Raw genomic sequence first — 14,762 nt, 5'->3', positions numbered from 1 at the left:
AGAGAAACCCTGGCTGGGGCGTGCAGGTCCTTGAGGAGCTACAGAAGAAGCTTTGTTTGACTGCAGAAGGGGCTACAAAAGCAACAAATCCAGGCCATTGCTTCAAACACACCAGCAAACGTCAGCCGGAGATGTCACAATCTCCTGATCATTGCACCATGCTTTGAGCTGTCTTTGATATGGCAACTGTTGATGTTACAGGCTTCAGATTAAGACACCTTCTCTCCTACATGCTTAACCCACTTTCAGGTTTGAGATAAGGAGAAAAATGAGTCATTCATGCAAGCAGAACAACATGCATCCTTTTTGCTGTGGGAGAGCTTGATGCCCATCCCTCCTCTTGGCAGTCAACTCTCCCATAGAGACAGGGGTGCAAGATGATGTAGCAAGACCTCACCATGCACAACCCCATCAAATAGAGGGACCTTCTCTGGGCTGTGTATGAGCCAGCCCTTGACCAGCACTAATGCACACATTGCAGCAATGTTTGTACACTGGTGGTAAGAAAGAGAGTTAAAAAGGAAGAAATAGAGGAGCAGTTGGAGTGGGCTGGTTCCTGCTTGGCTCAAGCCCTCTCCAAGCAGGGAGGAAGGGGCAAGGACTGTCGCACACTGGTTCTGCACATCAGCCAGGCTCTGGCTGTTTTATCAGGCCATTTATCTCAGTTACTTCCAGTCCTATGCTGTTTCCAATCAGCATCCTCTACCCGGTTGGCCTGAGCCCTGTGGGAATTCCAGTAAAAGCCTGAAAGGAATATAAAAAATGAAACAAAAACACATTCAGGGAGATTAAAGTAGGGAAAAAGGCAACTGTGTGCTGTGAAAGGAGCAGGGTTCATTTCCTTGCATCTTACAGGGGGCAAAGAACGAGGGGAAGAGCTTGGGGGGCCTCAGAATAGGGATGGGGCTCCTCAAGGCCAGCACCAGCCAGGACAGAACCCAGCACCTCCAAGAGAAGGAATTATTCCACTGCCTGGGGAGACATGTATGTGCTGCACACAGTTCACAAGCACAGAGCCTGCAAGGCAGAGCACATCTGCTACCACACCAGGAGTCACCAGCACACTCAGGGAGGAGCCCAGGGCCAGGGCATCTCCTTCTGTAAGACTCACAAGCAGGAGCAAACCTTAGAGGATATTATGAGAGGTTGCTTGGAAAACAGCTCTGCTATCCTTGCACCTCTTCAAAGATGCAAGTGTGGAATGGGGACCTCCATGCTTCCTGTCTCCATTGGAGAGAAGGGCTGAAAAGGGCTCCCTTGGGATAGAATCACAGAATCATCATGGAATTGCTTGGGTTAAAGGGACCTTAAAGCTCCTCCAGCTCCAAACCCTGCCACGGGCAGGGACACCTTCCACTAGAGCAGCTTGCTCCAAGCCCCTGTGTCCAACCTGGCCTTGAACACTGCCAGGGATGGGGCAGCCACAGCTTCTCTGGGCACCCTGTGCCAGCGCCTCAGCACCCTCCCAGGGAAGAGCTTCTGCCTAAGAGCTCATCTCAGTCTCCCCTCTGGCAGGACAGCATTAGTCCATGTTCTACCAAGCTGCAGCACAGCAGCACAGTATATTTACATGTGAACACAGGTTCACAATGTGCTTCTGCAAACTGCTCCTGAAGGGGGAAAATAAACAGAAAATAAATGAATAAACCCCACACAAGTTGTTTTAATTAGGCTCAGGAAGGCATTTCAGAACAAACGCCCCAACCCTCCCCACTCACTGTGCTTTAGTCACACTGCAGAGCAGTCTGATGCCTTCCTGGAGATGCTAAGCCAGAAGAAGTACTGTGGAGGACATTTGATGTTCTTCAACATGGAGAGTATCCTGTGGCCTGAAAATCCAAGGTAAAACCCACAGAGCCCATATAGAGTGGACACAAGGGCCCTGGACATGCTGCTCTGTAGGTCTGCCTTTGGTAGAGCACACTACCTGCTGACACAGACCAAGACTTAATGCTTCAGCTGCTGGACTCATTAACAGCTCTGAATCTCTAATTAAACTTTCTGAGCCTCACAGCTATAAAGAAAAGCTTGGAAAGCCTGGCTGCGATGGTCCAAGCATGGAAAGTTGAATGCAAAGGTTCAGAGGTGACTCTTTCAAAGCTTCATCCTTTTTTTTAAGCCAGGAGTTTCTTATCCCATCCACACAACTGGATTTGGTCCATCTCCACCCCTAGGAGGAAGCCATTGTCCATCCACCATGTCCCAGCCCTGATGAAAGCTTCTGTCTCCCCACAGCACTATGACCACGTTGGTCTTGCAAGCCCCACAGCAGTGCTCACGATGGTCTCTGCTCTCTCCTGCCCAGCCCCAAGGCCTCCTCCCTGACAGCAGCAAACACACTCACGCGTTGGCCCCAGAGATGTAGGAAATCCCATCTGCAATGAACCATCCTAGGGAGGGATGCTTCACCTTCCCCTGCAGAGACATTGAGAGTGGCTCTGGGTGAGGAGCAGTCCCAGGAAGCCCCCCCCAGCTCACAGCAATTGCCATGATCCAACCTCTCTGCACCCAAAGCATCACTACCACCAGGGCTCCCATCCACCCCCTGTGCCCCACTATCCATGGGAAGCATCTCGGGGACCTCCTGTGGGTGCAGGAATCATCCCCAACACCCCAGAGCCACCCATGGAAGAGGGGGAACCTCTTTTCCCTTCGTGCCTGCATTGGCAGGAGATGAGCACACCGTGGCAAGGGGACAAGTATCTGGGTGTCTTGCGTTTGGTTTTGAAGGTCAGAGCACACAGCATCCCGGTGGCTGGAGGCATCAGGAAGGGATTAACCCAACTAGCTGGTTTCCCCTTTGAAATGGCTCCTAAAGAAGAACTCTTGATCTCCCTGACTGGAAGCCTATAGGAAGGCATATACAGGAACCAAGGGCTCTGGCTCACTCTTCACCCATTGGAGCTGTCCTGGATCACTCCTTGCACTGTGACAGTCCAACCCTTGATAACTTCCCATGCATCCAACAAGCCCTACCACTGGATGCAGGGACCACCACTCTTCTCTAGGTCTCTTCTAAGGGACCCCTTTTAGAGGTCTCCCCATCACCAACCAGGCACCAATCCAGGGCTACAAACATACCCCTAAAGGGTGAAGGGACAACGGAACCAAACCTCCAGCCGTGCACTATCACTGCAGCCCCACCAGCCCCACATGCCTGCCAGATGCTGCAGGTTTTGGGAGGAGGGGAGGAGAGGTTGGAGGTCAAGGTCACAAGTGATGCCTGATTCGGTTCTTTGTGAAGGGGCCGAGCAGGGGGAGAGGGCGCAGGGAGGAAATACCAGCCTGTGTGTGTGTAAAAGCCATCCCAGGTGGGATTCACGGTCATGTCTGCACAAGTTTGGCTCAAGAAAGGCAGGAAGCTGCAAGGCAAAGGGGTCCCTTGGCTGGAAGGAAGGGCTGGGAGAAGCTGGAGCAGCACAACACACAAGGGATGCCCCTTTCTACATCACTTCAATGACTCCAAGAGCTGGAACTGCACAGTTTAGGAGCAGCATCCAGCTATTGATGTTCCCCCTCTCCTCCTTCCCTTCTCTGTCAGAAGGAAATGCTGCTTTGGGATTGCAGTTTCCACATCAACCAGGCTTGGAGCTCACTCCATGCCCTGGGACCTTCCGGAGCGTGTCAGCCCTGTTTCCCTTTCCCTTTGCCTGTGCAAGTATCAGCTCCTTGTACTTGAAAGGGGGAAGCTGCAGTCTCTGATGTAACCCCAGACACTTCTTTGCAAGGCTCAAGCCCACCTTAAACTAAACCAGGCAAAAATAAGAGCCCAGGCACAAAGGAACAGTTTGGGGAATGCCACCCACACCTCAGCAGGAAAACCACTCCAGGCTGACCCTGGAGACATGACCTGGATCTAAACGGACCTGCTTGGAGCAGGAGCTGCATTCCATGATCTCCAAATGTCTCTTCCAATATGAATTATGCTGTGACAATCTCCCACTCCTGGATGTGGGAGATAAACCTCCCCTGCATGTCCTGCCGCTGCGTGTGATGTTAAACAGACTTGCAGTACCTCAACAGCCATAAAACTGGATTTCTCACCAGCCCCGCTCTTCCTGAGAGCAGGAAGCAACTACCCCTGTAACACCAGGAGTGCTGCTGGGGCACAGTCACACTCTGCCCACCCAGCACCACAGCTGCCTTGTATATATAAGACAACAAAATATAAGCTCTAGATCATTAAAGCACAAGAACCAAAGATGTGACTTCCAAGCACTTCCTGGGATAAACCAACTGCGCCTGGCATAAGCAGGACATTTTTGCTGCTTTAATTTAAATTTAGGTCATTTCTGCTCAATCAGCATCCATCAAATGGTCTCAGCACTGCTGAAAGGGGGCTCAGGCATTGGAGCAGGCTGCCCAGGGCAGGGCTGCAGTCACCGTCCCTGCAAGTGTTCACACCCCATGGAGATGAGGTCTCAGTGCCATGGGGCAGTGGTGGCCTTGGCAGTGCTGGGGAACGGTTGGACTGGATGAGCTTAAAGGGCTTTTCCAACCTGGTTGATTCTATGGAATCTGCTCCTATTCACTCATTTTCAAGCCAGAAAAAAAACCAAACCATCACAATCTGGTGTCCTACAAAGAATACAACAAAGGAAATCTCCAGTTTAATTCCTACTTTAAGACCAACAGCTGTGGCTGAATTTGGGAAAATATCTTTCCCTTTTGGAAGAACATCTGGATTTCAAGTCCTCTCAGCAACCAAAGCTCTACCACAACCCAACCTTGGGGTAGGCCAGCAGAGAGTTAAATCACATATACAATCAACATATGGGTTGTTACAGCCAACATGGGAGATTATAATTAAACCCAACAGAGCTGTGGAAGAAAATTAACAGCACTTTTACTACTGGACACATAGGATTCCCAGAACTCCACTCATTTGGAGAGGAAAACCATGGGCAAGGCACTATAAAATGAACCCAATAATAAGGATTCAGGAAACTGCCTGCCCTTGACAGCCTGAGCTCCTCTTTAGAAAGACCCACCAGAAGAAGCTTTTCCTCAAAAGCAAGTTCAGACAAAGGCTTTACCCTGCAAAGGAGGAAAGCATCATGGACCTCTGCTCTTCAAGCATGGTGTTTTGCAAGACCTGCCCAGTGCAAGCAGGGTGACTCTTGCTTCCCTTGAGCTTCAGCAAGAAGGGAGATGCACACAGCTTTGGTCCATCCATCTAGGGTGAGCAGCTCATCCCTGGGCTGGGAGCAGCTCAGCAGCCAGCCCTGGGGTCCCACTTATCCTTCAGGTTCATGGAGCAGGAGCAAGCACTGACCCCAGTGGCAATGGTGACTTCTGATTAGAGCCATTGAAGCTGACTTCAGCCCCAAGGGATCTGGTGCCAAGAGCTGGTGCAAGGTGAATGGCAATTGGAAAGTACCTGGCTGTGAACTGCTCCTTGGGGGGGTTAAATACTTATCCTCATGCATTTCCCACCAGGAAGGGGGAAGGAGCACTCCCCTCCTCTGTACCAGCCCCAGGAGCAGCTCTGAGGCAGCTTTTGTCCCTGCAATGCATCCATCCCAGCACATCAGCAACAAGCCTTTTTTTGCTGCCTATGGAGCATGGGAGGGCTGAGCACAGGACCTGCATCCTGCCCCAGGCCGAAGTCTTGCTCAAACGCTCCTGTGTGAGGAACCTGGGCTCTTTCCTCCTATATGAGTACAAAACCTTGATGTTACCAACATGAAAGAGGAACAAATTGCACAGGTTTTCATTGGGTTGTGATAATGAGCTCGGGCTTGAGCTTGGGTTTGGTGTGAGGCCACAAGGAAACACAGTCTGTGAAATGAAACCAAACCCCTCTATGTGCTGCCAGGAATGAAGCTCCCTGTGCCAGCCACCCAGCCCTGGAAGCCAGTGGAACCCTGCGACCACCTGATTGCAGCCATAGAATTCCTGCTAAATCTTGGGATCCTCACCACAGACAGCTCTGTGGCTGTGTTCAAACCTGATAGAGAATCCATGGGGAAAACATCAGAGAGGCACCGTGGATGGAGGCAAGGGCAGGAGATCCCAAGTGGGGTAGGACAGAGGCCACCTGGTCAAAGAGTGTTCTTTAACTCACTCCAACTCTATAAAGAGTGTGTACCCACTGGTTTTCTCTCTTTATCCCTCTTTATTTGCAGCTCCCTTTAAACTCCACACCCTGCATCCTTTAGCCACTGGCCAGGACAAGGAAGGCCAAATCATTACCTGCCTGCTTCTCCTATTTCTCCAAATCCCAATGGAAATATTGAAGTATATCAACTTAGTGTACAACCGTGTTCTGCAAGTGGGGAAGCATCTCTGGGTAATGCTAGTGGTGAGGATAGTGAGGATACTCAGATTTAATGACTAAAAGTTAAATAACTTCCTTTAGGGTTTTTTTTTTTCCTTTAAGAAGTTAGAAACTGTGATTTGAATGATTTCCATAGACCACAAATCATTAAGAAAAAGATAAATTTGCCTTCTTTTACACTCTGGTGCAAGCAACAAAAATCAGTATTTCCTTGGGCTAAATCTGTTTGACCTGTGCCCAACCCCTGTACTTTGCCCACAGCAGCTTTAAGAGGGGATGAACTCTGCAGAGCTGCACTATGGAGCCATGAAACACAAGCAGGGACACCAGGTGTGGCAGCAGCAGGTCCCATCCCCAGTGCTGGGTCCCCACTGCTGAGCTGAGCTCTCAAGTGAACATAAATGCAAGTTATGGGATCCTTAGATCTGGATACGAGGCTTAGTGGACACACCACAATTCACAGCACCTGGGAATGGGCTCACATCCCATGGGAACTTGCTTCAGCCTCACTCGACGTCTCTGCTCTCGGCAGCAGCATCTCCTGCCTGCATGCGTTGGTGGCAGGAAGGTTACTGTGCCATTGAGTGGCAAATTCCCAGCCGCTGGGAAAAGCACCCACAGGAATCCCCCAGCGTGGTGCTGTGAGAGCCCCATGAGCTCCAATGGTGAGATTTTCCTACGTAACATTTTCCCTTAGAAAAAGAAGTAGCTTTTCCACGGGGAAAACAGAAACAGAGTATTTCTGCAGGCCAGTTCAACCCCAGGAAAACCAGTTCCAGCCCTCTCTTCAGGGGCTGTTTTGCCCTGCTCTGATTCTCCCTCCCTGTCCCAGTCAAGCAGGGGAGTAAGGAAGAAAGCAGGATCCTTAATCCTGGGATCTAATGCAGCTCCACAAGATGATGATCCACACCGAGCTCCCTCCAAATGAAATATGATGGTCCATTTCCATTCATTCAAATTGTTTCACTTGGGAAGAATGTTAGAATTCCTTCTCTTTTTTAATCCAGAATACCTCAGTGAGCTGCTGGGCTATTGTAAACATCCCTGGTTTAGTTTAGTTTGGTTTGGTTTGGTTTATTTACCAGCAGGTTTTCTCTGCTCTGAGCCAAGTCAGATGGGGCAGGGATATTCCAGGGTCTGGTTGTCAAGGCAAGGGCATCTCCCCCAGAATGGGATTCCTCAGGTTCACTGGAGCTTGTGGAGCATCAGGGGCTGGTGCCAGGCAGGGAGGGCTGGCCCCAGCTGCCCCAAAGAATGAGCTTTGAAAGACTGCTGCAGCTGCTTGCAGAAGGTGCTTCATAGAATCCCAGCCTGGTTTGGGGTGGAAGGGACCTTAAAGCTCCTCCAGCTCCAACCCCTGCCACAGACAGGGACACCTTCCACCAGAGCAGCTTGCTCCAAGCCCCTGTGTCCAACCTGGCCTTGAACACTGCCAGGGATGGGGCAGCCACAGCTTCTCTGGGCACCCTGTGCCAGCGCCTCAGCACCCTCACAGGGAAGAGCTTCTGCCTAAGATCCAACCTGAACTTCCCCTGTTTCAGTCTGAACCCATCACCCCTTGTCCTGTCACTGCAGTCCCTGATGAAGAGTCCCTCTCTTGCATCCTTGTAGCCCCCTTCAGACACTGGAAGCTGCTCTGAGGTCTCCACGCAGCTTCTCTTCTCCAGGTTGAACAGCCCCAGTGTTCTCACCTTGTCCAGAAAAGAAATCCTCCTCATCACAGCAGATCCCGATGCTCATTCCTGCAGAGCTGCTGCAACCCATCCACGAAACCATTGCAGCAAATCCAATGAATCAGACTGGTGACCGCAGGGCAAGGGGCTGCTGCATCCCCCCAGCCAGCACCAAGGCCATGGGGCACCCTTGTCCCCACCAGGAAGGGGATCAGCACAGTGTGACCTGAGGTGGCCTTTAACCCCACATGAACTACACTGGTGAGAGGGACAGGGACCCAGGCAAAGTTCCATGTGGATAATTAGGGCTGCACTAATTGCCGTCACTGTGGGACAGAGCCCCACTGTTAAGGTTGAGGTGCCCTAAACAGAAGCTGGGTTTTGCCATTGCGTTGCTCTTTTGAGTTCCTGGAGCAGGAAAGGCTGGGGAGGAGGATGCTGAAGTCTGAGAGAGGTTTTATTCCTAACGGATGGCCACAAGTGAACAAAGCTGCTCAGCTCTGGCACAGCGGCTGCAGGTTGAATAAAGCCTTTGCACAATGCAGGAACAGTGGGGACAAGGAATCCCTTTGCCAGCAGCTGGAAACTAGGATGTGCTTCCCTCTGCCACTGTCACCATGTGCCCCCAGCGAAGCACAGCCAACAGCAGCACCAGGTCCCACCGGGCCTCAGCTCACTGCTACACCCCACAGCACAGGCAAGGATGCTCAGCCTCTTGCTGAGCTCTCTCATGCACACTGTGTGATGTGAAGGAGGGGACAGAGCCAGCCTTGCCACCCTGGTTTGCTTAAATATGGGGTGCAAAGCACCAAAGAGTAATTTAAATGTTGCTGTGTGATGGGCTGGGATAAAGAGCCATCTGCTCTCCATCAAAGGAATGATGTTTCTGTGCTCACATCTGCTCCCAAATCACTGATGGGACTGACAGAGAGCTCCTTCCCCCACCTGCCTTGGCAAGAGCTGCACCACCAGCATCCCTGCATCCCTCCCAGACTGCTGCATCCCCATGCCCCGCAGAGCCAAGTCTCAACCCTGGACCCAGCTGGGAGCACAAGGACCAGCCCCTCAGTGTTCAACAGTCCCCACAAGCTGCCCACCACCTCTCCAAAGGGGCTCCTCTGCTTTCCTTCCCAAACAAGCCTCAAACTAAACCAAACCCCAGAGGAGTGGATGATCCTGTATGTCACAGTGATGGGGAAAGTGGGCTCCTCTCCTCAGAGGCTGAGCCATAACCATTCACAGCTACCACTAGTGGTATCACAGCCAGCATCTCTTGCCCACAACAGGCTTAACACCAGCCCCACGATGACTGCAGGGCTTGTGAGAGTGAAGATGGATGTCATGTGTGTGTATGTATATATAGCACATCCTGAACTGACACCAAGGGCTCTGGCTTCCTCTGCAGGGGTGGAATGATGCTACGTCAGCCCCCGCGGCGCAGCCGGGACCTCAACCAGGAGCAGATGGTGGCTCCTCCTGAAAGGAATTAGGAGGCTTTGGGGAGCCTGCCCCAAGGTAAGCGGTGGGAAGAGCCACCCCGAGCTGCTTCTGGCATCTAACCCTGTGTCTACCCACATGGACCCCTCCACCTCACTGAAGGCAAACCTCAATCCAGCTTAGCTTGGGCTTGAGCAGTGTGTGGGCACAAGGCTTTGGAGCAAGGCTTCTGTCAGTACTTCCATGGGACAGGCACTGGTTCAGGTGTAACAGCACACAGCTCAGTTCAAACTGCATTTCAATGCAGGTGTGATGGATGTACCATGCAGCTCAGCTCCCTCATAGGCGTATGTGATTGCAAGCCTGCAGCATATCCACTAGATACCTCTCTAGAAAAATCTTCCCCTAAGGAATGCGCTTATTCACCCTTGAAACCCTTTTCCCAGACATTAGAATTTAAATGTGATGGTTTCCACCTATTACAGACAAAAACCCCGAGGTGCAAACAGCACCCGCATCCCTGGCTGCAGGGCCGGAAGGAGCACTTGAGTCCTTGTTTGCTCTGCACAGTGGCACATACGGGGACAAGGGCTGCTGAGCGCCGCAGCCAGCCCAGGGCAGGATCCAGACCTGCTGGCACAGAGAGAGTGGGCACTTAAGGTATCAGCAGGGAGAGAAAGATGTTAGGAAATGAGGCTCGGTACGGCCCATTGCCCATGGGAAGGTTTAGGATTTTCCAGCTTGGTCTAATCAGGAAGGATTCCTCATGGGGGTGCTGCCAGGATTCAGGTCTGTGCTCCAGCTTATGGGAATACAAATGACAAATGAGGAGAAGGACCTGGGGGTGCTGGGTGAGGAGCAGCTCCCCATGACCCGGCTTCAGTGAGCGCTTGAGCCCAGAACCCCCCCTGTGCTGGGCTGCATCCCCCGAGTGTGAGCAGCAGCTCAGGGAGGGGATCCTGCCCCTCTGCTGGGCTCTGGGGAGACCCCCCTGAGTCCTGATCCAGCTCTGGGGCAGCAGCACAAGAGGGACCTGGAGCTGTTGGAGAGAGGCCAGAGGAGGCCATGGGGATGCTGCGAGGGCTGGAGTAGCTCTGCTCTGGAGCCAGGCTGAGAGAGCTGGGCTGGGGCAGCCTGGAGAAGAGAAGGCTCCTGAAGGGGAGACCTGAGAGCAGCTCCAGTGCCTGAAGGGGCTGCAGGAAAGCTGGAGAGGGGCTTGGGACAAGGGATGTAGGGACAGGCCAAGGGGAATGGCTTTAACCTGCCAGAGGGGAGACTGAGATGAGCTCTGAGGCAGAAGCTCTTCCCTGTGAGGGTGCTGAGGCGCTGGCACAGGGTGCCCAGAGGAGCTGTGGCTGCCCCATCCCTGGCAGTGTTCAAGGGCAGGTTGGACACAGGGGCTTGGAGCAAGCTGCTCTAGTGGAAGGGGTCCCTGCCCGTGGCAGGGGTTGGAGCTGGAGGAGCTTTAAGGTCCCTTCCAACACAAACCAGGCTGGGGTTCCATTACCCCCCATTTGGCCATCTCCCACATCCATCTTCCAGCCCCCTGTGGATGGACCCAAAGCACAACAATCCCAGGCTGATTCTCCCCTCCATCCTCTGATGCACAAAACCTCGGTTAAGAGGAGCACACGAAAGCCATCTGTGATAAAAGCCCCATTGTACAGATACACTGGTGGGCTCTGTCTGGGGGTCCTGTGACTCCTGCAAGCCCCAAACCTTCAGTGGTTCATTCTCTTGCCTTCATGGGGGCAAAGACCCACAGGGCAAGGCTGCACAGACACTCTCTGTGATGGGGACAAAGGCAGTGACCCCTGTATTTATCCCAATTTGTAATGCACAATTTAGGGCTGGGGGGGGGGAAGAAGGATAGGGGAGGAGGGGGAAAGAATAATACCATATAACTGCCTAATTGAGTAATTAGTAATGTGCCTGCACTGGAGGGTCTAATGGAGATGACAGGAAGAGTCCAAATCTGGTATTTCTGGATTTTTAAGCAATTTGCCTTGAAATGAGTGACTATTACCATACTTTTGTAAGCTTTATATACACACACATGCACACACATGAATGTGAGCTCTATCCCATAAAACATATGCTACTGTAAACACAAAACCAGCACTAACATCACCATTAATGTCTGATTTTTGGCTATCGACATTGGGTTAGATGCTGAGTTCACCAAGTCCATATATACATCTTAATGACAAGCACACCCTAGCCTGAGCCATCAGACTTGAGGAGCCTTGTGGCACAGCTCCACATGTCCCAGCACCAGACCTCCAGGAGGAGCCCACTCTTAGCGAGCCTAGAGCAAGAAATGCCTTGTGCAGGAGCCAAGCGTTGCGTTTTCAGATGCTTCCCTTAATTAAGCAGGTTTTAATTGGGCCACTCGAAGCTTTAATTACTGGCAAATTGTTCGTGCACATTCATTTGTGGGTCACATTCCCAGACAGGGGGGGTCTGGGTTGCTTTGGGGAAGTTTGTGTTGTGCAGGGCCGGGTTGCAGTTATTCACTTTATGGGGGGAATATCCAGGTCCTGGAAGCCCCGAAGCCATTGGATTCCAGCTACACCAAGGAGGTTTCCCACTTTCCGCTCCTTCTTAACCCTGGAATGGTGCTGGGAGCTCAGCAAAGCTCTGGAGACACCAACTTTGTGCACACTGGTGCCGGCACTTCATGGGACACGGAAAGGGGATGCCCAGGGTCTGCCTGCTCTATGGAAGGTGTCCCTGCCCGTGGCTGGGGGTTGGAATGGGGTGAGCTTTAAGGTCCCTTCCGGCCCAAACCAGGCTGTGGTTCTGTGGGTCAGAAAGGGCTCATGTAAGCCCACAGCAACCCAAATTCGTAGAGAACTGGTGCCAGTGGCACCTTTCCCCATCCATCACAGACACACAGCACCGCAAGGGGCTCACCCAGGGATTGTTACAGCTCAAGCCATGAGAAATAGGTGCAAATTCAATAATGCAGCCTTGGGAAGAGGCCACCCCACACATTCCAGCTTACACCCAGCTTACACAGTGGCAGTGACCACGGGGAGCTCAGCTCCCACCCTTGGCCTTAGACCACCCCTAAAAATCAGGCTCTCCATCATTTCCAGCTGCTGCTCTGGGTAATGTGTGGATTCTGGCTCAATCGAGGGCTGTGATTCAATGCTAACACCTTTTGCTTTAAGGGCATGGGTGTGCTCGGAGGGAGCAGAGCTCACAGAGTACAGCACACCAGGAATCCCCATTCCCAGCATGCTGGAGCCAATTCCCACACATTCCTGGCACTCCAGCCCTCCTGTGGTCATCAGTGAGCAGTCTTTGGTGACCAACACGACAGCCCAGCTCCCTCTGGATGGGTTCACCTCCTGCTTTTACAACCCAAAGCCCCCTCTGGGGTTTATGAGCTTAGAAACTGCGCTCTCCCAAGCCTGAGCCTTGCAAACCGCTCTTCCAACCTGACACAAGGCAGAAGATGGAGTCACCCCCATGACAGCATCATCGCAGACATCATAGAGTCATCACAGCCTGGTTTGTGTTGGAAGGGACCTTAAAGCTCCTCCAGCTCCAACCCCTGCCACAGGCAGGGACACCTTCCACTAGAGCAGCTTGCTCCAAGCCCCTGTGTCCAACCTGGCCTTGAACACTTAATGCCAAGTATTTGCTATCCCAACCCAAGCAAAGAACCAGGAGGCATCAACAACTGAATCCTGACTGAGCTGGAGGGAGGGAAAGAAGATTTGGACCCTAATTTCCTAATGGATCCATCTAAGAAATGGATCCTTTTTTTATTTCCAACCCTAAGGTGCCACAAACCCCCCACACCGTGCCCTGTGCAGGTCAATGCGCAACCTCAGCAAGGTCTCAGCAGCTTTAAACACCAGCTCCCACCTCAGGTCATCCTCTGCTCCCCTCTGGCACTCCCTCACTTGGCCCAGGCTCAGCAGCAAAGCTCCTGATCAGCCACAGGTCACTGGTCCAGCTTGAGAGCCAAGCCCAGCTGCGGGATCAGGAAGCCCAACCAGCTGTGCAATCAACTGCCCCTCACTCCCCATCCCTCTCCTTGATATTGATGGCATAACAAGACTGAATCTTACTCCCTAGAACCGGCCCCAACAAGCAAAACTTGATGATCGTTTACAAAATTGAGCTTGTGAAATCAATCACCACTGCTGTTATGTTTTGTGAATGCTCCATCCCTGGCAGTGATCGTGGCCAGGTTGGACATAGCTTTGGGTGCCATGGTTTAGTGTGAGGTGTCCCTGCCCATGGCAGGGGGTTGGAACTGGGTGATCTTAAGGTCCTTTCCAACCCTAATTATTCTATGGTTTGCTCAGAGCAGAACTGCACCATCAGTAGGGACTGGCTGAAGAACAAGAGCTGCAACCCCCAGTAACTGCTTTGTTTTAAGCCAAAGCCTGATAAAGCCACGTTTTTGGAGGCCATGCCCCATTCACCAGCAGCATCTACAATAAAGCCTGAAAACCTGCCTGAACTCATGGCCTTTGCCAGCCTGGGCAGCAGCGATCAGAGGGTAAAGTCAGATACCAGGATGATGCTCAGTCAAATCCTCCTCAGGGCTGCTCCATGACCCAAAGGATATAAGAACACGTAACAGGCATGAAGCTTCCTCATGGTGGTAGAGCCAACGGATACCTCCAGCTCTTCCCTTCCCTGCTGTGCCTGGCTGCAGACACTCCTCTCTGCCCTCTCCCTTCTGGCCCATACAGCCCAGCACCCTCACTGGAGTTAGCATTCCCAAACTCCTCAGTTCAACCCCAATCTTATACCTTATCCCCACTTGGGTTTTGTGCCAGATTCAGCCCCTGGAATGCAATTCCCAGCTCAGTTTCCCAGGCTGTGAACTGTTTCCAAGCCAAGGCTCAAGTGGTGTTAAGCTCTACTGAGATAAATCAGTGCTTTCCCTCTCAGACACACATTCCCACCAATGCAGCTCTATTGAGGCTTCCAGCACACTCAAACACACATGGTTTGGGACAGGAGTTTGCACAGAAGCATGGGGCCACCTCCTTGGATGCGTTAGCACAAGGTAAATGCAGTAATGAATGTCTTAGAAACAATGCTTCTTTCAAAACAAGCATCCCTTTTTACAGTCACTTTATTATTCACTGTCCCCCACACAGCCCATCTCTTCCCAGTGAGAAGTCCCAGTCCGTACACCACACTTTGGCAGCTTTGGTTGGGGTTTCATGAGCAAACCAGTCCTGAGCCCTATTTTACTGCATGAGGGGCCTGGGCCCCACTGTGTCCATCCCAGGAGGGAGCTGCCCAGGGGCTTCTGCACCGGTCAGGAAGGGACTTGGCAATCCCAAGAGTATCAAGACAAGTTTCAGAGCAAATCTGAGGACATTCACGCAGTGACC

The 14,762-nt window shown here is 52.1% G+C and overlaps 1 protein-coding gene across 1 annotated transcript in view; it reads right to left on the bottom strand.

Moving 5' to 3' along the window:
• Positions 1 to 14,762, bottom strand: part of LOC130598175 (collagen alpha-1(I) chain-like) — an 81,889-nt gene that overhangs the window by 66,281 nt on the left and 846 nt on the right. The gene's annotated exons all lie outside the window — the stretch shown is intronic.

Source organism: Pezoporus wallicus, unplaced genomic scaffold, assembly GCF_028554395.1.
Source record: "Pezoporus wallicus isolate ANWC-B61680 ecotype Strahan unplaced genomic scaffold, APGP_CSIRO_Pwel_v1 contig_8234, whole genome shotgun sequence".
In the NCBI taxonomy this organism is placed as follows: Eukaryota; Metazoa; Chordata; class Aves; order Psittaciformes; family Psittacidae; genus Pezoporus; species Pezoporus wallicus.
Note: the sequence above shows the minus strand (reverse complement) of the source record. Positions and strands in the feature narration are given on the sequence as shown.